The sequence below is a fragment of the Balaenoptera borealis genome (assembly GCF_965194805.1).
Source record: "Balaenoptera borealis genome assembly, chromosome: 3".
Classification (NCBI taxonomy): Eukaryota; Metazoa; Chordata; class Mammalia; order Artiodactyla; family Balaenopteridae; genus Balaenoptera; species Balaenoptera borealis.
Genome location: NC_138866.1, coordinates 106,917,735 through 106,941,925, shown reverse-complemented (window position 1 = coordinate 106,941,925; position 24,191 = coordinate 106,917,735). Strand labels below are relative to the sequence as shown.

General features: G+C 44.8%; 1 protein-coding gene and 2 long non-coding RNA genes across 4 annotated transcripts in view; 1 reads left to right on the top strand and 2 right to left on the bottom strand.

The window, feature by feature from the left end:
- LOC309626862 overlaps positions 1-24,191 on the bottom strand; it is an 844,624-nt gene that overhangs the window by 231,505 nt on the left and 588,928 nt on the right. The gene's annotated exons all lie outside the window — the stretch shown is intronic.
- The window catches only part of LIPC (lipase C, hepatic type), a 177,675-nt gene that overhangs the window by 105,531 nt on the left and 47,953 nt on the right, over positions 1-24,191 (bottom strand). The window lies entirely within an intron of this gene.
- On the top strand, positions 417-22,208 carry LOC309626853. Its single transcript, XR_014243443.1, has 2 exons — positions 417-12,242; positions 13,027-22,208. It is a non-coding gene; the product is annotated as an uncharacterized lncRNA (long non-coding RNA).

The following is a 24,191-nucleotide window of genomic DNA, read 5'->3' as shown; positions in this document are numbered from 1 at the left end:
AAACAGGAGGGGGACAGTCACCTCTGATTTGAGGGCAGGAAGGTCAGGGAAGGTGTGAGGGAGAAAAGACACTCGAATTGGGTCTTGAAGAAACAACAAGAGTTTTTTGGGCAGAGGAGAGGAAGGAGGGCATATTCAGGAAGCTGTAGGTCATTGGAGAGAGTTGGCGAGCAGGCAGCAGGAGGTGGTGGAGGGCCTCGGTGGCCAGGCTAAGTTGCATTTTCTCTGGAGGCCGTGACGAGCTATTGACGGATTTTAAGCCGGGAAGAAGCATGGTTAAATCTGCCTCTCTGAAAGATCACTAGGATTGCAGGGTGAAGGGTGGATGGGAGGGTGGGACCCGCTAAGGGCCTAGAGCAGGAGTGCAGGGAAGGGGGGTAAGGGTGTGAAGAGGACAGGAGCAATGGGGGTGTAGGGAAGGGAGGAGTGTGAGAGACACGATGGAGTGAGGGCCAGCTGGAGTCAGTGACTGGCCAGATGTTGGGGAGGGAGAGAGAGCAGTCCACGGTGACTTCAGCGCTCTGGCTCGGGGAGGTCTGACAAGGGAGGCCTGAGAAGGGGCCGTGTAAGGTGGCATTTGAGAAATCACTAGTTTCCTCAGCACGGGCAGTTTGGTAGACAGAGATGGGCGCCTCTCTGCTTTGGCCACTGGACGGAGGTCCTGGGTCCATGGGGACCTGGAGACTCAGCAGCCAGTTCTGGCTGCCCCAGGGTGGGAGGGACTTTGTGTCCATGAGGGGATGAGGACTGTGTACAGAGAGGGGAGTCGAGGAGCCTGAGGATGTTTAGCCTGGGTTGAGGGGCTGAGGAAGCGGTTACCCTCACCGTGACCCTTCCTGTGTTCATGGCGGAGACCTAGCTCTTCGTGTTCCTGAACATCAAACTCTGACATGTGAGTGGGAGCCAAAAGATGCTAGATCTGGGCTCAGCATAAGGGAGACTTGTTTCCTTGTCTACAAGATGGTGACAGACCGCCGACATCAAGGGCGGAGGAGGGTGGATGAGAAATGCTTTTAGAGCGCTCTTTCCTGATCCCAGCACAGAGGATGTGCTCCTTGGTGGTCAGGATGCCCCTGGAAGAACTGTCCCCACCTCTTCCACCTGCGGTCCCTGTGCTGCCTGCCCCAGTCCCTGGAGCTCTCAGCAGAGGAGGGACAGTTGCCTCACAACGGGATACAAAAGGGTTTTGGATCAAGTGGCTTAAGCGTTACCCTCCCACTCCAAGATGACACCATTCCTGGGTGAGTAGATGGATCTGGTGTGGCTGCAGTTTTAGCTGACAGTGAGTCATGAAAAGGTGGCGACATTCCTTTTAACCAGATTTGCCTCAACTTGAGACAAGATAGAGAACGTCAAATGGCTGTAGCCTTCCAGGAAGACTAAAGTAACTGGTCCTGACTTGTCTGGGTTGGGGATGGTTAGGACACTTGATCCTTTGGGAGGCAGCTTGGTATGCTGGAATGAGCAAGAGATTTGGGGTCAGGGAGCCTGGCATGAAGCCTGTCTTTGTCCCTTATCAGCTCTGTGACCTTGGACAAGTCACCTAACCTCTAAGACTGACGTTCCTCCTCCTCTGAGTTGTTTAAAGGAAGGCAGGAGATGATGTAGGCAAAGCCCCTCACTGTGCCTGGCATATAGTAAGTACACAGGAAATTATCACCAAATCCATAGCTGAGCCAGCTGATGTGAGAAAAATATTAACTGGAACAGTTTCTTCTCCTCCTACTTCCCGGCTGCATCTTCGGATGCTGTCCCCAGACATTTCCCCTGGAGTTCTGTCTGTGGGTTGTCATTTTGTCTGTTTGCCTTTCATCCTCCTAAAGTCTCGCTAATCACACAGGAAGTGGGTGGGTAATGGGCTTCTCTGTTGTTCCACTGGCCTCCCAGTGAGTCGTACTGTTTTGCTTTCCTCACCACGGGGGCTTCTCACACCCTCTAATGACTGCTTTCCTTTCAGAAATGGCATATTTTTAGACAAAAGCATTTCCTGTGGTTCATCTCTGACTCTCTGGCAGATCTCTGATTTCTCATAATTTTTCCCCGCCTCTCTCTGGTCACATAAAACCCGCCCCAGCAGCATGTGTGCAGGAAATGCAGGAACCACACACTCCCAGCAGCCATCCCTGCTCTGAGCTGATGCTCAGGGGCTGGGACCCTGGGCCAGGGCGAGGCTGTCCTTGGTTGAGGCGTTGGGTCTGAGTAGTTGGGACTTCAGTGGATATTTCTTCTGGCTGCTGTCCTGCCCCTCCAGCTGGCTCCAGCTCCCCTGTGCCAATGTTGGAGGGTGGTAGTGGTGGCGGTTTTAGAGTTACCAGAAACACTCACCCTTCTTAGTCAAACCCAAATTGAAATGACCCCCTTCTCCTTTGATTAACAACATAGACATACTTGGGTTTGAATCATAGCTTCTTCATTGATTAGCCTGGTGAGTGACTTAAATGCTCTAAGCTTCAGTTTCTTTATTTGGAAAATGGGGATAATATTAGTAAATCTCTCAGGGCCATTGTAAAGATTATATGAAACACAGTATGTAGGGAAAATGCTTAGCAGCCATACCTGGCACATAGTTGCTCTTATTATGTCTAATTTAAGTAAGTATAATGATTTAATTATAATTACATTGTAAACTTATAATATTTATAGTTTTATAATTTATTATTTCATTATAATGATTTATGTATGTGTTTTACTCCCCTCTCAGACTATGAGCCCCTTGACGGAAGAAGCTAGATCTTCTTCAACTCTGAATGCAAAGGGCAGAGTAAGTAGCCAGTAAGTGTCTGAGGGGCTGCGGAGTGTAGCTCAACAGATTTAGGAGCCCAAAGAGCTTAATTACATTTGGCAAATTTGGAAAGTTCACAGCCTGTCAGGGATGCTGTGCAAGGCATGAAGGAAGGTAATGAGAAGAAGTACACGTCTGGGTCCCTGCCACCAGGGAGCTTCAGTGGGGAGACGGGCAAGAGGCAGAAGGAGGGGAGCCCAAGGGGGATTCAGAGGAGGGAAAGGGCATGCGGCTGGGCTGTGGGCCGGAGAGTTACCAAGAATGACAGATATGATTGGGTGAGGGGAGGGGGAGGGTAGAGGATCACCCTTAGACACCTGCCTTTCCTAAGCCTCTCTAAACAACAAGAATTGGATAGTCATGCATTTCTGGTTGGTTTAATTCACTCATTTAGTTGAGTCACATTTTTGGAGCACTGACTCTAGATGGTTCTCCAGTCACTGTTTAACCCACCCCTAGATTACTATGACATGTGTGTGGCATTCAGATAGTCTCTCCCTCTCCTGTGACCATGACAGACATGGCTGATGGATCACAGCATTCTTCCACACTGAGCATGGTGTCATCTCACAACCCTCCATACGGCAGTCATCCCTGATGGAATGGAATAAGTACTTGGCTGAAAGCCACTTACCATTTTGGCTTAGACTTAGATCACTGGGTATGTGCTGAGGCTGCTATACATTTCAAAAGTTTATAATTTTCCCCACAGAATGCTGCCATGCTTCAATTCTTTCCACCTTTGTTTATGGAAGTCCATATCTCCCCCCTTGCTTGGAAGATTAGAGAGGTGTTAGGTATTAGGAAGATGAAAGGCAGGCAGACAAAAGGACAAGTCTCCACCTTTATCTACTTATATTTGGAATGTGTTGGAAAGATCTTAAGTTTGACTTTGGATCATGGGGTTAAATTTGATTTTTTTCTGTATTTTTGTTTTTTAAAATTCTATATTAAGCAAGTATTACATTTTACGTTTTAAAAATGCATTTTATTTTTAAAGTTTATAAATTTACTCAGACTTTATCACTATAGACCCTTTCATACCTTTTGAACAATGAGCTGTGCGATATATTACCTAATAAAAATAAAGTCAATAAATTAAAAGCTTGTCTTTGTGTTTGCACCTGTGAATACCCTATTTTACCTGAACGAATTTCCATGTACAGAGTCTCTGGGTTTCAAAGGACATATTCCACGAAGATAATGAAGATGATGGAAAATCATCTAGCATTGGGAAGGATGTTCACTGAGGAGTGATCAAGATGTGATACTAGGGTCTTTGAGATATGCAGGATCCTTGCATGTAACTGGCATAAACCCCATTATTTGAGCTCTCTTAATCACTTTTGTGATTAAAAAAAAAATCCAAAACAGAATCCAACAGCACATTAAAAGGATCATACACCATGATCAAGTGGGGTTTATCCCAGGAATGCAAGGATTCTTCAATATATGCAAATCAATCAATGTGATACACCATATTAACAAACTGAAGGAGAAAAACCATATGATCATCTCAATAGATGCAGAGAAAGCTTCTGACAAAATTCAACACCCATTTATGATAAAAACCCTCCAGAAAGTAGGCATAGAGGGAACTTACCTCAACATAATAAAGGCCATATATGACAAACCCACAGCCAACACCATCCTCAATGGTGAAAAACTGAAACCATTTCCACTAAGATCAGGAACAAGACAAGGTTGCCCACTCTCACCACTATTATTCCACATAGTTTTGGAAGTGTTAGCCACAGCAATCAGAGAAGAAAAAGAAATAAAAGGAATCCAAATCGGAAAAGAAGAAGTAAAGCTGTCACTGTTTGCAGATGACATGATACTATACATAGAGAGTCCTAAAGATGCTACCAGAAAACTACTAGAGCTAATCAGTGAATTTGGTAAAGTAGCAGGATACAAAATTAATGCACAGAAATCTCTTACGTTCCTATACACTAATGATGAAAAATCTGAAAGTGAAATTAAGAAAACACTCCCATTTACCATTGCAACAAAAAGAATAAAATATCTAGGAATAAACCTACCTAAGGATACAAAAGACCTGTAGGCAGAAAATTATAGAACACTGATGAAAGAAATTAAAAATGATACAAACAGATGGAGAGATATACCATGTTCTTGGATTCGAAGAATCAACATTGTGAAAATGACTATACAACCCAAAGCAATCCACACATTCAATGCAATCCCTACCAAACTACCACTGGCATTTTTCACAGAACTAGAACAAAAAATTTCACAATTTGTATGGAAACACAAAAGACTCCGAATAGCCAAAGCAATCTTGAGAAAGAAAAACGGAGCTGGAGGAATCAGGCTCCCTGAGTTCAGACTATACTACAAAGCTACAGTAATCAAGACAGTATGGTACTGGCACAAAAACAGAAATATAGATCAATGGAACGGGATAGAAAGCCCAGAGATAAACCCACACACATATGGTCACCTTATCTTTGATAAAGGAGGCAAGCATATACAGTGGAGAAAAGACAGCCTCTTCAATAAGTGGTGCTGGGAAAACTGGACAGCTACATGTAAAAGAATGAAATTAGAACACTCCCTAACACCATACACAAAAATAAACTCAAAATGGATTAAAGACCTAAATGTAAGGCCAGACACTATCAAACTCTTAGAGGAAAACATAGGCAGAACACTCTCTGACATAAATCACAGCAAGATCCTTTTTGACCCACCTCCTAGAGAAAGGGAAATAAAAACAAAAATAAACAAATCGGACCTAATGAAACTAAAAGCTTTTGCACAGCAAAGGAAACCATAAACAAGACGAAAAGACAACCCTCAGAATGGGAGAAAATATTTGCAAACAAAGTAACTGACAAAGGATTAATTTCCAAAATATACAAGCAGCTCATGCAGCTCAATATCAAAAAAAACAAACAACCCAGTCCAAAAATGGGCAGAAGACCTAAATAGACATTTCTCCAAAAAAGATATACAGATTGCCAACAAACACATGAAAGAATGCTCAACATCATTAATCATTAGAGAAATGCAAATCAAAACTACAATGAGATATCATCTCACACTTGTCAGAATGGCCATCATCAAAAAATCTACAAACAATAAATGCTGGAGAGGGTGTGGAGAAAAGGGAACACTCTTGCACTGTTGGTGGGAATGTAAATTGATACAGCCACTATGGAGAACAGTATGGAGGTTCCTTAAAAAACTAAAAATAGAACTACCATACAACCCAGCAATCCCACTACTGGGCATATACCCTGAGAAAACCATAATTCAAAAAGAGTCATGTACCACAATGTTCATCGCAGCTCTATTTACAATAGCCAGGACATGGAAGCAACCTAAGTGTCCATCGACAGATGAATGGATAAAGAAGATGTGGCACATATATACAATGGAATATTACTCAGCCATAAAAAGAAATGAAATTGAGTTATTTGTAGTGAGGTGGATGGACCTAGAGTCTGTCATACAGAGTGAAGTAAGTCAGAAAGAGAAAAACAAATACCGTATGCTAACACATTATATATGGAATCTAAAAAACAAAAACAAAAATGGTCATGAAGAACCTAGGGGCAAGACGGGAATACCGACGCAGACCTACTAGAGAATGGACTTGAGGACATGGGGAGGGGGAAGGGTAAGCTGGGACAAAGTGAGAGAGTGGCATGGACATATATACACTACCAAATGTAAAACAGATAGCTAGTGGGAAGCAGCCGCATAGCACAGGGAGATCAGCTCAGTGCTTTGTGACCACCTAGAGGGGTGGGATAGGGAGGGTGGGAGGGAGGGAGATGCAAGAGGTAAGAGATATGGGCATATATGTATATGTATAACTGATTCACTTTGTTATAAAGCAGAAACTAACACACCATTGTAAAGCAATTATACTCCAATAAAGATGTTTAAAAAAAAAAAACAAAAAATGCTGCTAGACCTAGAATGTGTTTAATACTTGAAGCTGTAAAATCAAGATATAATAAACGATTAAAAGAGAAAAAAAAATCCAGAACAATTTAAAAATACAGTCTAGGTAGAGGTGAATTTACTCTGCAGCCAATGAAATTTAAACTTAGGCCCTCACTTGCAAGGTGTCTTTTGTACTTTCATATCTAATTTTGTATTTGTAATTTTGTGTTCTTTTTCTTAAAGTGAGCCTTTTCTCCCCATCCCAAACTATGTGGGTCTTCAGGCCTCATAAAGCCTGGCTCTGCCAGTGGATAGAGGGAAGCTCTTTTCCGTCTGTACAGGGTTCAAAGTCCACCAACTCCTGGATTCTCTTGGAGAGGTGCTGGGAAAGTAGTATCTGCCTTTTTTCTATTCTTTTCTTGTTTCTTCCCCAGAAGCCTTATTCGTTAATAAACAGAATCTACTTCTCTGGTAGTAACTAGAATTTTACTGGAGAGTGGGTCACTTCTGTGGAGGGAGTCCAGCAAAGACTAGGGTCTTCCTCTGCTCTGGGCTGTATACACGGTGGCCAGCCCTCCTGGGGTGAGGGAGGCAGCCCCAATCTTCTCAGCCTCCTTACGGGAGGCAGGCGGGCAATTGGGCCGGCCCTTTTTTGGAAGACTGCTGATCTTCCATCCATAGGGTGTTGGAACAGAGGCCTCACGATGGCCTCAGGCCCAAGCCGGATGCTCCCGTCCAATGAGAGGGTCAGAAAGGCTTACACTGTGCTCTTTCTTAGTAACCAGTACTGTGTGTGTATGGCTGTGATCCTGGTGGGCGAGGGAGTGAGCTTGGGATCCTTAATACTCCAACATGATCATAAAGCTATTTTCTCTTATCCCTTCTAAGTTACTGGAAGAAAAATAAGAATGATAGTGAGTCAATGCTTAATGTTTATCATACCTTGTCATTACCTTTTCAGATCAAACACGACAACCCTGGGTGTGGACAGGGGCAGCACAGCTGAGATATACTAAGTAAACATCTCTGTGCGAATGCTAGCAGCTGTGCAAATAAGTGGGTGCGAGGAGGAGGGCTTGACCAGACTGAGGAACCCAGGTTCACAGGAAGGAAAGAAACCAATTTAATGAGAGTGGATTGTAAAGCACACAAGCCTTAATGTGGTAAAATATTCCCAGCCCAGCAGAGTTCCATGGAGTCTGTACAGGGTAGCTCTGTCGCTGGGGTTTTCAGTCTAGGCTGTCTTTACAACTGAACTCTAACTGCTCTGGGGTGGGCTTTTGTGTTATTTTTAAAGTTCCCTAGGTGATTCTAATGTGTGTCCAGGGATGAGAACCACACCACAGTTGAACAGTATATAGTAGGTATTAACCACAAATTCCTGGTGAGGATAATATCACAGAGCTGGAAGGGGTAACTCATGTTGGGGATCACAGTGGGATTTATGGACCACGCATCTCAGGAGTTAGATCAAGAGAGACATTATTATTCCGTAGAGCAGTGGTTCTCAAACTTGAGTGTGCATCAGAGTCCCTTGGAGGCCTTGTTAACGCCTGGATTACTGGGCCCCACCCCTAGAGTTTCTGATTCATTAGGTCTGGAACCCCAAAACTGATATGCCTGACACGTTCCCAGGTGATGCTGATGAGATAGGTCTGGGGACCACACTTTGGGAACCACTGTTGTAGAAGACACAGGTCTTGGCTCTGAGAGGCGTTGCTGGGGAAGTGGAAACAGTGTGAGTCTAGGAGGTAGAGGACCTGGATTCAGGCCCTGACTTTGCTGTGGCTCACGCACAGGCTGTGTGGCATAGGGTGAGCCATGTGCCCTCTCTGAGCCCAGTGTTTTCATCCATTATCTGGGGGTAAGATGAACTGCTTTGCCTATCCCCAAGGTTTGAGTGGGATAATCAGTAATAACTCTCATTGGGTATTTACCAGGTACTGAGCATTCTCCATGCATTATTTTGATTAATTTTCTCAACATTTCTATGAAGTAGGTCCTATTTTTCTTATAGGCTCGGAGACTGAAGTTTAGGAGCTTCAGTACCTTGTCAAAAGCATTGTGTCAGAGGCAGTTCCGGCTGACCTCAGAGCCCAAGCTCTCAACTGCTGAGCCGTCCTTGACCCCCAGTTGGAAACCGTGTGAGCACTAAGACTTGCCAAACAGTCTCTAACTGTGGTTTTTCTAAGTGGTGAGCAGGATTCGATGTAAGGGATACCTGGTGGGCGAATCACTCTGCAACAGTGAGCAAACCCCAATTAATTCAAGTCTGGGCAGATCCGGAGGGGTTCCAAAAGAAAACACAACAAAACACATCAATCACTCAGTAACTCTGTTTGAGAAGGGCCACTCAGATAAGATGTAGGCATTAATTAGGAGGAAAAATGAGCAGAACAAACAGCCGGCAGGAAGACCAGAGGCCTCTGTAACAGACTGACTGAAGCCCAGGAAAGCTGGCAGCAGATCACAAAGGCTGGTGCTGATTCATTTAGTCAGAGCAGCCATCTTGGGGAAAGGGCAGCTTTGAAGCAAGAAAAAAATGCTTACGAGAGAGACCAGGAAAAGCCATCAAGTGAGACCTGACGTATGCAAATCAGAAATTGTCAGCTGAGGTGCTACTCAGGGGAATTTACAGAGATAAGGAGCCTATAATCAAAGGTTCTGCACCTCAAACCAGGAAGCCCCTGAGAGATGAGTGCCTTTTGGTCACTGGGAACAAGATCCCATGTTCAGGGGTCAGTGGGTGGGACAGGTGATCACTGAAGGCCATTGCAGCTGTTCGTTCCAGGGACACTCTGGAAGCTGGATTCATGCTTCATGGGTCTACCAGATTTCTTTCCCCAGGTAAGCAGGCATTTGGGTAGGAATACAATGAATGAAAAAGTATATATCACTACCAGAAAGAATTTGATAAAATTTCATGCCGAAGTTTATTAGGAAAAGAAGTTGTTACAACTTTTACACATGGGTAGGAATGTTGTGTTACAAACTACTTTATAATAAAAAGGAAATGGGATTATTGTGAGGGGTCAGATAAGGCAACGGATGTCTGAAAAGTGCTTTGAAAACTGTAATTGTTATTCATTAGAATAAAGGCATCACAAAAATTGAGATCATTTTCTGAATGAAGAGCTATGAAAAGTGACTTTACTATCTATCATATAAGAGTTTTATTTGATCTGGTAAGAGAAGAAAGAATCCATACACATTTTAGGAGTTAAGATGCTCAGCTGCTCGTAATGACGAAATGGGGCCATGTGAATAGGCAGAAAAATAGAAGATGACCTTTAATGTGGACAAGGTCATGATGTGTTTAGCAGCAAGTAACGCAAACAACATATGAAGTGGTTGGCTCTGACCTAATGGGTATTGTAGGGGAGCAAATCTTGCCACCCCAAAAAGTCTCTTTGGCAGGCAGATTATTTTGAGCTGAAAACAATCAAGGCCCAAAGACTCAGGAAAAAACTTTGACTTTCTCCCTAAGTGCCTAAAAGAATTTAGATAGAGGACCTGTTCCCAAAATAGAGCAATCGCCAGCGATACCTGCAAAGAATGTGGGCTAAGTGTGGTGAGGGAAACTCAGTAGAGCCTAGAGATCAGAGTCCACTCTGTGTCCCATTGTCTCTGTGGTGGCCCAGCAAACATTTATTTGCCAAACATTTGCTTTTCCATCTTCATGTGAATTGCCTTCCTGCGCTTTGAAGTCCCAAACCACTACCCACAATATCCTTTTCTGTCTTTGGTTAAAGATAGTTTTTAAGGTGAGGGCTTTTAGCCATTTTGGCAAGTTACTCAGTTTTCCTGGGTCTCTCCCATGTACATGTTATTAAACTTTTGTTTGATTTTTCTCCTGTTAATCTGTCTCCTGTCGATTTAATCCTTAGACCAGTCAGAAGAACCTAAAAGGGTAGGAAAATTTCTTTCTCCCTGACAGTATAAACCAGAGAAGAATTTTGGTCTCTGCAGCCTGTTTCTCACCTGCGATGCCGGTTTGGTCAAGATAGCTAACAAAGTGCTTAAAATAACTAGATCTTTAGAACTTAGGAGCCATGGCAACAATGTAGTCTATTGATTAATTTTATATGTGAGAAAATGGAGGTCCAGAGAGCTAAGTGGCTAATCCTGTAATTAGAGAATGCATTGTATACAAGATGGGAAACATTAGTCTACCTTTCATGAAACTAAAGTATCTGATAAAGGTCACCTTAAAAAGTGTGGGAGATTTCTAGAACTTTTTTAGGTTGATGAGATGGAAAGTTGACCAAATGCTCCTACAAAATGCCAGATTGCATTGCTGTAAGAGACAAATCATTGAGATGGATAGATACCTCATGACTAGTATGATTTTCCAAATAATCTTATATAAGTGATTTCTAATAAATAACACAGACAGGACTTCACATTGAAGTCACAAATGAGTTTAAAACAGGCATAATGATGACAGCCCAAACATCTGTTGGTTTTGGGAGTAAGTCTCCCCGTTTTACAACTGGCATTTAATCATCAGGGGATGAGGCTTGATAGAACTTCAGAGGATTTCTAGATACACAACAGAACATCTAACTCCTCGGCCCCTGTGTTAATTAGGAGCTACAGACATCAGGAGCTATGGTTCTCTCTCTAGTTTCATGTGTACCTATATGTACCTGGTTTGACCACACATCACAGAGAGTAGGTCACAGAGGACAGAGAGCTTGGCACTCTTTGGATGTGTTATTGGTGTTGACTGCACTCTCTGACTCTAACTTCCCGGTCCTGGACCCCCAAAACTTGTCTGGACCTTCCTGCACCAGCTGATTTCCCAGGCACATGAATACCTGACCCAAGCTCCTGACCCACTCCCTCCAGCTCACTGTAACCTCTTTGTACTCCACGCATTAGAGGTCTGATCTGTGATGCTGCTGGACTCATACCTTACCCCTGCTCTCAGTTGGACATTTGGTCTTTGTCTCTTCTGTCCAGCCCAGCCCTGCATTCAGTAATTTCCTATAATCTTTATTTAACTGATCACTTTAATCTCCCATTTAAAACCTTTTCCATTTTCATGTGGAATTTCACGGAATTCTTTCTAAATGTGATTTTTATAATCTTAAATCTTCATTAGGTCTATGTAAGAGCAGTCTGTGTCAGAAGCCAGTGTAAAAACCATTGGAATACATAAGTACCAATTGTAAGTAAATATAAATCAATCAATAAGCATATCATGCTCCAAAGGGCAAAGAGCTGAGGTTAGGGAGGCAGTAAAGTGGGGGAAATTGACCTCTTCTGATTGGATGGACAGGAGTGACATGGGCACATGTGGGGCATATGTGACAAAGAATCTTCTGGTCCTTAAAGGGATGAGATATAGAAACTCCAAATGCCCAGAGAAGTGACAGGGCTGCCATAATAGGGCTTTTCTTTACTCTAGAGCAAACCAGTAACAGTAATATTCTTTTATTTAGACTTTAAAGGTAAAGTGGAAGAAAGGCACCACCTGTTTTGATGCCTGGTGAAGCCACTGAAAGTTCTAGGACCGACTCCAAGAAGGTTGAAGGTGAGTTAGAAAAGTGTATTCGACTCAAATCTGACAGGCTCAAAGACTGGCTTAGGCTGTGGAAAATAGCAATGAAAGAACAGCGGTTCAGAGGCTTTATGTTCATATGTCTTTAAATTTTACTCTAAATAAAATGCTTTATTTGTACTAGTTCAGTATTTGTCATTATGCGCTCCTTTACTGAAAAGGAGCTCTAGCTGTGGGGGAGGGCAGGCTGGCACTGGGCTCAGCTAACCGTGTGGACGGGGAGTTGGGGTCTGGGGAGCCTGGCTCTGTCACTCAGGTGGCACCACCCACCCACAAGGGTCCATAGCACTTACTTTACCAGCATCACCAGCCTAGGAAACAGTCACAACAAAGGCCACTGTACTTAAAGACGGAAAGGGACACAAATACTAGGGGATAAAAACTCGAGGAGGCAGCAAGTGTGTGCTCCTTTTATCATGATCTATTTAACACAAAATAGTGCTTTTGGCAATATTTTCCCCCAAAATGAAAGCTTTGGATTTCAAATGGGGTTATTTGCCTTTCATTTGTGTTTTCTCTACTGTTCTATTTTCTGATCCATTACTTTCACCTTGGAAACCTGTCATTGTGACTCTTTTATCAATGTAACTATCACTCAAAAAGCTTTTTATTCTCTGGGTCAGAATTGTTTAATACCAGGCAATTTAAATGATTTTTTTGTGTATTGACCTCATATTTGAGAGTCATGCAAGTTGTACTGTGAAATCAAATGTTCAAAGATAATGAGTACCTTTATTTGACTTTTTTTTCCCCCCAGATGAGCACAACAGTTGAGAATCCTAAGGGATCGATGGAAAACTGGAAAAGGTGGTAAGTACCCAATGCTGGGCCCCTGAGGGAGAGGGCAGGAGAGGGGCTGGAGAGATGGGACTGAAGAAGACAGATACGTGTTCAATCTCAAGGCAGAGCAGAGACCTGATGGGTTTTTCTCTTTCTTTCCTGGGGAGAGGAGGAGCGTGGCTGACTCAGGCTGGTTGCAGGGTCTCAGATGGGGTAGATGAGTTGGGACAAGAGGGCAGGTGCTGTAGCTTGAAGGTGAGCAGTGGACAGGAAGCTGGAGTTAAGCTGGGCTTTCACGTTGTGGATACACCACAGCAAGAAGCGGGTGAAGAGGAGTGGGAGAGGTGACAGGGAAAGAGCAGAGCAGATTCTGAAAGCCTGATTTGGTCTGGGGCATAGACTCCTACAGTGGCAAAAGCATTTTTGAAAAAGCATCCTTTTAAAGATTTCAATTAACCAATTTAAATATTTATGGAACTTTCCTTTGGAGTAGCTATCCAGGTTGTAGGAACACAGAGAATAAACCTTAGTCTCTCCCTGAAGGGTCTGATCTCCTAGTTTGCCTGTGAGATGATTGGTCAGAGAGAACAAGGCATTAGAAAGGGTGTTAAAGTAATGGGACAGACCAGGAAAGGGGCATGTGCTTTACTGGGATAGCTCCTGTCATCCTAACCACAGCTGATGTGGTTATATGAAGAGATCGAATCTCAGAGAGTGTTAGGACTTCCCCAAGTTTGTCAGTGTTGGAGCCGCCACTTAAAACTCTGGTCTGTGGACTGGAAAGCCACTCTCTTTGCACATCGCTACACTGGTTAGAGTCAGGACACTTGGGTTTGAATCCCGGCTCTGCCAGTTACTAGCTGTGTGAACCTGAGTGAGTTATGTAATCTTCTGGGCTTTAGCTTCCTCATTTGATGAATGAAGATCTTAGGGTTATTGGGAAGGTGAAAGAAAACGGTTCATGCCTGGAGCTTAGCACAACGCCTGGCATAGTAAGTGCTCAAAACACATCAGCTGCAAGTAGCACAGTATTCAGAGAAGAGGGAGCATCAGAAGCCTCCGTGGGGGAGGTGAGGCCTGAATCAGACTTTAGCAAATGGATGAAGGCTGACAGAAATGAAATAAGCTCAGAGGAGGAAAGTGGGGTGAGTCTACCATTTGAAGCAAGTACGTCATGAAGGATTGAGAGGAGGAGGGATGGAGAGAGGAAATAGTAAGGCAGAAAAACGCTGGTGTTTGCTGGTTGGCTGGTTGGTTGTTTTAAACTAATCCTCAAGTAAAATAGTGTAATGAGACTGGGTGGGGCGATCTGATTGCCCCCCTGGGGAGACGAGGATGCCATTGCTGTCCCTGGGGCAAAATGGTCTCTGCTCATCCTGAGAGAAATTGTAAAGGACGCTGGGACATGTGTGTGTGTGTGTGTACGTGTGTAATAAAGTAAAGGAGTGTGGTGTGGGTGAGGGGGTGATACTTCTGGGCCAGTTCCTGCCATGCTTTCAGTGGGTTAGAAACTGTAATTACCAGCTTTCCTCGTTTTTCTCTCTTCTCTCACACGAATAGAACAGACTAGCATAGGGCCTGATCGGAAATATTTTTAAAAACCCAGGAATCTCGGTGGTTGCGTGCCTTCCATCACTACTACAACCTCCACCCAACATCTAGCTTTGCTTATTTGGGTTGTGAGGAGGTGCTGACCCAATACACTCGGCACTTCCCTTCTCTCCTTCTCTTGGTCCCCAAGCCCCCTTCTGAGATGACCCAGGGGTGGCACCTGCTCAGGGCCCATGGGGGACCACAATCTGGGAGTCTGTCCTTTGCTCTTTGTCTTCCATGGTTACAGCGTCGGCAGGCAGTAGGGAGGAACCAGCTCTTTGAAGCCTTCTGACAATCAGCTGTGGGAGTGAGGGTCTGGCTTCTGTCCCTCTCCCCAAACTGTCTGAGTGTAGGGGGAGCACAGACAGCTTTCAGTGACCCACTGAGACACACTGACATGTTTCTTAATACTTCAGAGTCCACTCACATACGTGATCATGGTTTTCTCTACAAAGGAGGCAGGACAGGTACTAGAGACCAGTGTTCAAAGGGGCTGAGCCCCTTTCCTGAGTCACAGAGCACACTGATGCTGGAATCTAGACTCAGGCCCCGCCAGCATTCTTTGCACTGAGGGAGTGGAGTAAATGACATATGATTTCCCTCCCACCTCAGTCATCCACAGAAGATGAGAACAAAGCAGTCAGACAGGGAGGCCCTTTGCCACAGTGGGTCTCATTTATCCCTGTGGGAGAAATGGTCCCTGGCTTCAACTCTCTATAACAGCCAGCTGCCCTCTGTGCTGCTCCACTGGGATCCCTGCCGGGAGGGAAGACTTGGAATCAACTTCTTGGACTCTCCTACAAAACAAGGACTTCAAAAGTAGGGATGAGTCTGCAGTGTTCTGGGGGCTACTTAGCAACATAGGAATAATTCAAGAGCTATGCAAGTGCTAATGAGTACTGCGAATAACTCCGCTGACCTGTCTTGGCAGGCAGGACCCAGCAGAGGAGCAGAGGTCGGTCCTTGAAGTGGTTCCGCAGTCGTGCTCTGTCTGCTTGGGCCTGCAGAGGCCAGAGCTCAGCCAGTGGGTTCCATTCAGACTGCCTGGGATGGGAGGATAATCTGGAAGACCTCTGAGCCAGGACTGTGCCCCCCCTCCCCACATAGGAGGGGGAAGCCAAGAGCTGCCATGTAGGTGAGAAAACCAAATAGGCAATTACCCTGCTCTACGAAGCCTTACTTCTAAGGTACTGGCTTGGGTTCAGCTGGCCCATCCCTGTTGGGCCTGGGTTCTCTCCTCTTGTGCTTAGAATTAATTTGTCTGAGTGAGAACAGAACAGGGGGAGGGATATTTATTTCTCTGGTTTTGGTCTGGGGTCCACTCAGGGAAGAAGTATGTGCATGTGCGTATGTATATATGAATGTGTGTGTGTGTGTGTGTGTGTGTGTGTAAATCAATGGGATGGATTATAGATAAGGCAGAAAGTGGACCAGTGGTAACAACTCTTTAAGAAGGACATGAAAAGCCTTTATGATAAACACTAAATGTGATCTTGTTTAGTGGGATGGGTTGGAGCCAGGACTCCTCTCCTGGACTCAGATGTTTATTCATTTATTCAATCAATTATGTTAAAGCACTCATCAGCATTTATCTAGCATCCACTATATACCATGCACTGTGCATAGACTGGACTAAGACCCAGCCTCTTCTTGCTTTCAAAGTGCTCACACTGTTATTGGGAAGGTGGAAACATTGACAAGTAGGCAAAACATATATAATAAATACAGTGCGATACATGCAAGAAATAGGTAAAGAGATGATAGAAGCAAAGAGGAGGATGAGCCTAACTCTGGGGGCAGAGGGATGATACTTGGCATGCAGCTTGGATGAGGTGTGGATGTCAGATGGGTAGCAGAGGGGACTCGAGTGGGCATAACACATTCTGGGACTTCCAGGAGCAGGCCCAGACTGAGGGGAAGACAGTGGGAGATAGGTGTGGATGGGTGGACAGAGCAGAGTGTGAAAGTTTTAAGGAGAAGTGGAATCTGGAATTTAAAGGGAATTTGGACCAGGGAGAAGAGGAGGCATCCTAAGAAGGTCAGTCAATGTGAGTGAGATGCAGAGGCCCAACTGAGAGCGGTGGTCTTTGCTTCAGTGCACAGGGAGCAGTAGGTGTTGCATGGGGATTAAGAACACAGGCTCTGCACTGAGACTGCCTGAGTTCAAATCCTGCCTCTGCCATCTGACAGCTCTATGACCTGGGGCAAGTTACTCTGCCTCTGTAAGCTTCAGTTTCCTCATCAGCCGTGATACAGCGACAGGGCTGTTGTGAAGATCGGTAGCTGAGCACTTGGTGGGATAACAAGTAGAGCCCTCTGTAAATGTTAGCTTTTATTATTGTTATTCTTCCAGCCAATCCCCAAATGCTCTTAGCGTTGCCTTTGAAGTGTTTCTTGTGTCTTGCTTTGACCTCTCTTTTGCAGCAGTGAGTACCTCATCTTCTGCACCTGAGCATTGCCCACTTCACATTTGGGTTTCTGCACATCAATGAAGCAGGCTTTGTTGGCGTGCTTTCTACCCCTGCACACCAGCCTGTGCACCAGCCTCAAACAGAACCCCCTTCAGTGTTATGTCGCAGCCACTTCTTTGTTCAAGAGCCTTGACGCTCCCTATTTCAGAGAAGCATCAATCTGGTCCATTGTCCTTTTACAGATGAGAAAACCAAGGCCAAAGAGGATAAATGAGTTGGCTGCTCTCCAAGCCATTTGGCACTCAGTCTTCCTACTCTTGCTTCTGATGCCTTCTCTCTAACAGGTGGTCCTGTTTTTCCTAAGCCCCTAGTCTGGTGCCCTATTATTTCTCAGAGCTTCTCCAAACCCTCCCTGGGAGACACAAAAGCAGGGTAGATGATGGACCTGCATGAGCCATCCTGTCAGTCACTTTGGGTTTGCGGTCCAGCCCTGCTCCTTACTAGCTGAGTGACCTTAAGTAAGGTAACATCCTGAGCCTGTGTTTCCCAGTCATTGAGAGAGATGTTATAAGAGCTCCCTGCCGGGCAGGAGTGAGGGTGATAGATGGGATTATAACCTAAGTGAAGGGCTTGTTAGCATGTCTGGCACGGAGCAGGGACTCTGGGATGTTGAAGCCCCTTCTCTCTGGTCAGGTAGGTCACCCTGGCCCTAAGAGCCCACCATGACTGCACATGCTGCCTCCCACGTGACCCTTCCTTCCCTTTCCATTTTACACCCCAGTGTCCCTGGTAGCTCACCAAACCCTTCCCTGTGAGCTGTCCTCTACTTTCTACATTCCCCAAAGCCCCTACCTCACTGTTTCACATACAGAGTTAGGACTCTAGGGAGAGGCCAAAACCTTGTTTCAGCACTACGTTTTCAATATATCCTTAGAAACAGAAGGCAGGCTGTTCATGGGCCAAGGCCCTGGGAGCTGAGCGGTTTCAGGTATTTTAGAGTTGGTTCTAATGGGCATTAGAGTGCTCATTAGGAGTTGGAAAGACTTCCCGAGCAGACCCCAAGGGCCCGTGCTCAGATACCCAATGGTGGTCTTGGAAGCAGAGAGGCAAGACCTATGCAGCCTTGCAGGGGAGCCCTCAGGATGAACCCCTTCTTAGGAAAAAGGGAGAGGTCAGTTCTTGTCAGGTGTGAGCTAGCTGCACCCACATCTGACTGTTGTTCTGATCTTAGAGGAACCTGGGCGTCCCACCCGGGGCTGCCCAGGGCCTTCGTGGCAAGGAGGAAGCATGCTGCTTGCACAGGGCCTATGAGGCCCCACGATAACTCTGTCCCTCCCCAGCAGATAAATGGAGCCGGAATCCGGTCCAGTTCAGGCATCCTTGGGAAGGGGGGTGGGTTATCCAGTTCTTTCCTGTGGCGTCTGCAGATACAGCTGGAACTCGGTACGCATAACCCAGGCTGGTTTTCTACTTCAGAATGGACCAAGCCCAATTTGGGGGAATGTTTATTTGCTTCTCATAAATATAAAAATCTACTTATCTGACTTGAGGGGATACAAAACACCTGTTTGCTGGTGGACTCTCATCTTGTTTATTTTTTCCATTTTTAGAAGTGGGTGGGACTTCCTGCAGAAACTGCTTATTTCCTGAAAACCTGGACCAAGCCTGGGACTTGTTATGTCTCTTTAGCTTTTATTTGGTTTATGTATGTATGTATTTATTGTTAAATCTCATAAAGAGGCCCCCAAAGGGGAAAAAACATGAAGCCAGATCTCTAAAAGCTTTGAGAAGATGGCTTCACTCAAACTTAGCAAAGGACTAAAATACAACCTCACCAGCAAATATTTGCCCGCTCAGTGGGCATTATCCAAAGCAGGGTCTCTAGGAAGACACTTTCTGTCACTTCCTGCTCACTAGGAAAGGTCAAAAGTTGGCCACTAGATTTTGACAAGACTTGCCAGTAGTCTTCTTATGCTAAGAGAGGCCTGTCCTATGTCATATCCACTAGGCCATTAGCTTTCAGTGACTAAAAGCTATTTTTGTGCCAGCAAAACTAGAAAATACATATCTCACCTAAAAAGTATGAAGCAAGCCCCTCACCCCTCCTTCCTAGAACATTTTGCATCCATAGCCAAAGGGAGATTTATAGCCTTCTCAAAATTCTATGATCTATTACCTTTTCCACTTAAATATTCATTACAAAGGTAATAAAGCCATGGACGTAAGGGCCTGAATGGTGTTACTGATGGCAGGCTTTGGGGCTGAGCTAATGCACAACTTAACCCATCTCCTAAAGACCAGGGAGATGGTTGACATGGGGCCCTTTTCAGAAGGTGCCGTAACCTTCTTTGTCCACATTCTATTGGGACAATGGAGTCAAAGACAAGGGACAGGATGGTCCTGGGACACAGATGGATGGTCCTCTGTGTGTAATCCCTGGGATATAAGGGTGACTCAGATTCTACTGGGAAGAGCTTGGAAACAGGGAATTCTTTGGTTTCTGAGCTTTTCTCAAGGGGAAATGAACCAAGAGCATTTTTTGGCTCTGGTGGAAAGCTGGTCTAAAAGCTGAAAGCATCCAAGACAGAGAATTCAGACAAGGTGGAAAAACCTCAAACGAGACTTATTCTTTGGAAGATGTCATCCTAGATGTTATGACTTGGAGGAAAGAGCCAGGGATGAGGACGATCTCTCTGCTATATGATAACAGTATATACACTAATTAGTGTATACACTAATACAAAGGACAATCCCAGTGGTTCTTGTTTGCCTTCATCAGCCTGGGTTATGCTTTAACTGCCCAAGGTGGAGGACATGGTGGGGAGCCTCGGCTGTTGGTCTAACCATAGCACATGCCCACCTTGCCCAGGGAAGTCCGTTTCCAAACTTCAAAGATCAGTCTGTGAGCTTCACATTTATTTAGTTCTTCCTGATAATCCCATTTAAAATTTTATTCTTCTTTTAAGAGGTATGGCACGAGATATACAGGTACAAGTTTTTCTCTAGAATTTTCCCTATCTCTGTAGTAGTAAAAATCTGACATAGGTGCTTATTTATTTTTTTAAAAAGCTCTCCAGTTACTGGGGATTACAAGGACTTTTGCCATTTAATTTTTGTTATTATCTAGCTCATGAAAATGTATTTCTTAATCCTCCCGCTACAGATGCTCCTGGTCAGAAAAAGCATAAGCTTATGTGTTCCCTGTGCTCCAGCAGTATATTATTTAAGACTAACAACATGGCATGTACACAGAGAGATGTGTAGAAAATACCCAAAGAGCCAGCATCAGTGGAAGGATGAAGACACGGGCTTTGGTCCAGGAGGCAGAGGAAAAAGGAATTGTGTGAGTCACTGAGGCTGCTAGGTATTTAGGTGGGCATCCGTGGTTGTCACCCATGTGCTCCTGCAGTCCTCTCAGGAGAGCGGGATCACCCCCAGGCTCCACTACACCCCTCCTTAGCACCTCCCTCCAGGGGCCTCAGGGCTGCATCAGGCCAGATGTGCCCTCTCCCTTGCTATGGCTTCAGATTTATCTCAGTGCTATAGGGCTGCCTGCTTTTTGCCCTTCGTACCCAGAAAACTTTATTTTTTCCATGATTATCAAAGTAATACACACCACTTCAGAATGGTAGGAAGGTACAGAAAAGTGTTAAGAAGCATGAAAACAAAATCAGCTATAATCCTGTCACCCAGAGCTATTTGCATTTAAGTGCATTTTCTTCTAATGTTTTTTTTTTTTTTTCTTAACACAAGCGCACAGATTTTGTAAACTGCTTTTTTTCTGCTCAACCTCATTGCATGTTTCCATGCCATTAGATATATCTGGGCCCACTTCATCTCCCACTGCTTCCCAGAGCTGACCCTCTTCTCTTGGTTGCTCTGACCAAGTCAGGGATTCCAACCTCCACTCTTTCGCCCTTGCTATTTACCTGCCTGAAGTGCAGCCACCCTCCATTCATTTTTAGTCCTATGGTTCTTTAGGGTGCTATGACCTCCATGAAGCCTTCCAGGACACCTTGGAAGGCCCTCCTGATTGTCCCTCCGTCCCTGACACCCTTCCCCTTCCCTGGGCTCTGGACTGTGCCTCTGATCCTTAACATGTGTTACTCTGGACAGTTAGGTCTCTCTTTATGTAAATGCTCCTCAGGCAGTAGTGTGATGGGAAATATTTAACTACTGGCTCCCTGGAAAAAAATGTATGCATATATATACATACATAATTTATTATATATTTTATTGACATCAAGGATACATATTACACAATTTAAAAATAATATAAAACATCCAATGCTCTTTATTGTAAACTCCATATAGCCAATTGATTCTTACAGAACTTTCTTGTTGATTTTTGCTGAAATTTTGTATCGCTAGCCAACCCATGGTTGCAAATGATGAACAGGGATTATTCTGTTAGGAGTGTTAGCTGATGTTTTCACTTACATGGAGTAAGACAAAACTGAAACAATGAAGACCTGTTTCAGAACTTCAGTCATTCAACAATGACATAAGCTACTTCTTTGCTGTATCAGATACTTGTTTTAGAATCCTGGAAGAACATTTCCTCAATTTTTTGTGCTATTTACAATTGGAACAACTACAGACACAGTACACTTTTAAGTTTAATCTACATAGTTAACATTTTCTCCATGCTTTTCTTAAGTCTAGACCAGGGGCCTGCAATTTATGGCCTGTCAAATCTGGCCCACCGCCTATTTTAGTAAATAAAGTTTTACTGGAACACAGCCACGTTCATTTGTTTATTGTCTGTAGCTGTGTTTGAGCTTCAATAGCAGAATAGTGTAGTTGCAACAGAGACCGTATGACCTACAAAGGGGTAAATATTTACTACCTTGCCCTTACAGAAAAGGTTTGTTGACATTCGCTCTACATAGTCAGCAAAACAATAAATCATGATTAATTGTATTCATCTATATTTTAATATATTTATGTAAAATACATTTGTAGTATTTGCCAATTTTCGTGTGTAAATACAGTCATCACGGCTACTATTTAGCTACCAGTCTGATATTACTAATGGGGAGTTGAGAAGAGATGCCCTTTAGCACAGCATTATGTAGTATTTACATCATAAATGTCAATAACCTTAAGAATAGAGATAATATTGAAATGTAGTAAAATAATTAGGAACAGAGGAGTTGGAGTATTTACTACTGTTGTTCTTTTTTTAAAATTTATTTTATTGAAACATAGTTGATACACAATGTTGTGTTAATTTTTACCGTACAGCAAAGTGATTCAGTACTACTGTTGTTCTTAACATGATTTAATTTTAAAATAATCGCTGCGCTTAACAATCAGCTCACAAAATTCTTGAAAATTTAATTGGCTCTATTGAGAGCAAGGGCTTTGATCTTTGGTGAGAAATATGATCTCAGCCCATCTGGATGGCTCCTCACTGAACCCCAGCCCGGGGGGAAGTTCTGCCCAGGACAAGGGCATGTGAGGGTCTCATGTTCATCATAAATCTTTACTTAAACCTGAATGAAAGAAGCCTCTTGTGTGTGTAGCAGGGGCTCCAACCCCATCTGTTGATTAGAAAATTGCCATGCACTCTGGCTGTTGCAGGGAGTTTAACCATGAACTTCTACCCACCATGTGCAGAAATGAGTCATTCTGGACAGGGCCATCCAGAAGGACAGATGGTGCCCTGACCCTGTATGACCTGGGCTGGGTATTCTATGAGGCCAGAGCATGGGGTCTGGCCAGTCAGTCCTGACAGCTCATGCCTAGCTTTTTGCTTTGGAAGTACCAACTTATATCCCCTTCCCTGCCCCCTCCCTAACCCCAGAAAAGCAGGAGGGGCTGTCTGACTAAAGCCAGCTCGAGGTTCTTTGGGGTCATGTGGCCTTGGCCTGGGAAGACAATGGTTAGGACCCATGATGTGAACCAGTTGGTGTTTTCTCTTAGGAAATCCCATGCCCTAAACCCTCCACTGTCAGCTGCTCAGTGGCTTTGGAAACAAGCATTTTTCGGGTTAGTTGTTTTGAGTTTGTTTAGAGCTGCAAAACTAGTGTGGCTGAGGCATCTGCATGAAATAGCAGGGAAAGGACAGGTGCCCAGGAGCTTCAGGGCTGGGTTCCTCTTCCACCATTACCATCAGGCATGTGATGTTGGGCTTGTGACTTAACCCCTCTGAGCCTGTTTGTTTTAGGTTAAATGCCTCACAGGATCACTGTGAGATCAACTGAGATAATATATGTGAAAACATGTAGCAAGTAGCAAGTGTTAGAGGACAGTGAACAGGACTGGCACCAGAACCTCTGCTGGAAACACCAGGTGCTAAGTAACCCATGTTCTCTAAGGAGAGCTGTCAGCCATTGAGGCCAGATTTTCCCTAACTCCAGGGCTCCCAAGAAGTGGCCCAACTACCATTACTGCCCTCTCCCAGCCTCAGGTAGGGAGACAAGTGGGACAAAGGAGGTAGGAGTTTGTAGGAGAATAATTTATTTCTGCCCCTCCCATTGTGACTCTCATCTTGAGATCAAGTTGGGGACATCTATCAGAATCACGTATGGAGGCGGCAGGGTGAGGGGTCTCCATGAGGCAGCAATTGTCATACTGCTCCAGGCTGGATGCCTGCTGACCTATTGAGACCCTTGGCCCCATCTGGTGGTGGGGATACAGTGATGGAGTTTTGGAGAGAGTTTGACCTGTGTCCATAGGAGTTTTGGGGGCTCTTTGTGAACAGGGAGGCCGTGCCTACTTCAGCTGTCTGAAGACAGGCAGGTCAGCCAAGGAGGGGAGGTGTGTCTGAGGAGGTGGGATCCTCATCTCAGTTCCCTTCAGCCCTCAGAGGGTGGGGAAGAAGACACCAGCAGTTTCTGAGCCTCTGTATGGGAGGAAAGACTGGGAGGGGCATGGACCACCGGAGAAGCCAAAGGGGGCCACGGTTGTCCTTCTCATTGACAGATGAGCTGGGGTCACACTGACAGGGCCCTCAGAGCCATACACACGTCCTCAAAGGACCATCCCGCAGCCAAGGCCACCAGCAGCAGATGGGCCCAGAGTGAACCAGAGTGAAACCAGAGAGCCAATGAGCAGTTAGGATCCCTGTGTCCCCAACCTGTACCCCACTAAGCTTCCCCAGAGAGGACAGGCCCTGCAAAGGGAGGGGGAG